Raw genomic sequence first — 1,286 nt, 5'->3', positions numbered from 1 at the left:
AGGGTAGTCATTGTTATATTCCTTTACAATTCAGCAACCAATCAAAAGGATTCTGCTTTGCCACATAGTGAGTAGACATAAAATAGTCAAAAAATACTTTACACATCATCCAAAGTAGATAATAAGGCCATGCATTTTGCAAAATTATTTGCAATGTATTCACATCACTGTATATAAAGATTCAGGTGGCTTAGTGAATAGATTACCAGGCTTGGAATTGAGAAAACTCATCTTCCTGAGTTCAAATCCAGCCTCAGACTCTTATTACTTGTATGACCTTAGACAAGTCACTTAACCCTGCTTGCCTCAGTTCGTCATCTGTAAAATGACCTGGAGAAGGAAATGGAAAAAGACTCTAGTATCTTTGCCAAGAAAATCTCAAATGGGTTCATAAAGAATCACACAGAACTGAAATGATTGAAAAATAATAACAGCAAAGGATTCAGGCTCTCTGAATATTCACGTAGGTGTACAGCACATATAACTGCATGTTTAAAGGATGGAACTCTCTGTCTAATTACACCATATTACATACATTACATACATATTACATGCATACACTATTAAAAAATATTAAACAAATCCATAAAAGTGCCCATCTTCAAACACCTCCTCCTTGTCCCTGAGATAAGGCTACATTGCATTAATTGACTGGGAAACTCATATGCCATGGTCCAAGTCAATGACCTTGTCCCTTAGTGTACAGGGAGCTCAAAAGGCATATACCCTGTGGCTTATCCACTTAGAGTAAAGCCTCCCAGAAGATTAGTTGTTTCTAGTTTGGAGAGTTTGCAGTTTAGTAAAAGAGGGTTTTTATTTTCTATTTCTTTATTTTCACTTACACATGTGCAGCGTTAGCAGGTTTGGGGTTTGTTTGTTTGCTGATTTTTTGGAGAGTGTCAGCAGTAGCTTCCCGTATCATTAAGCTTCTCATTAATCCATTGGGGGAAACTTGGTCTGCCTTGATAGTCTTTACCGAATGCATCAAGACTACAGCAAGCAGGGAGCAGGAACAGTACCTCATCTGCCTTCCTTTCTTGTACCTCTCTTCATCTTCATCTGTACACCATTTTCAGTTCTGGAACAAAAGTCTGTTGCACTTTGCCAAAGGGGAAGGAAGCCATTGCCTGGTCTGAGTTTTGTTAAAAATCCTCTGTTCCAGGGCTTGTTTGCAAAAAGCACAAGGGAAAGAGAAATTCATTGCTCTGAGTTAATAACTATCTAATTTGATAGAGGGAAAGATGGAGGAATCAGAGAAGCTGGGTTCAAATTCTAGCTCTTACAAT

The 1,286-nt window shown here is 38.1% G+C and overlaps 1 pseudogene; it reads right to left on the bottom strand.

Moving 5' to 3' along the window:
• Positions 1–985, bottom strand: part of LOC138156011 (large ribosomal subunit protein uL29-like) — a 19,625-nt pseudogene extending 18,640 nt beyond the window's left edge.
• Between the last annotated feature and the right edge of the window lie 301 nt (positions 986–1,286).

This window comes from Petaurus breviceps, unplaced genomic scaffold (genome assembly GCF_028583685.1).
Source record: "Petaurus breviceps papuanus isolate PSGF00001 unplaced genomic scaffold, PetGlider_PUasm1.0 154, whole genome shotgun sequence".
Classification (NCBI taxonomy): Eukaryota; Metazoa; Chordata; class Mammalia; order Diprotodontia; family Petauridae; genus Petaurus; species Petaurus breviceps.
The sequence above is the reverse complement of the archived record's forward strand: the minus strand, read 5'-3'. Positions and strand labels throughout refer to the sequence as shown.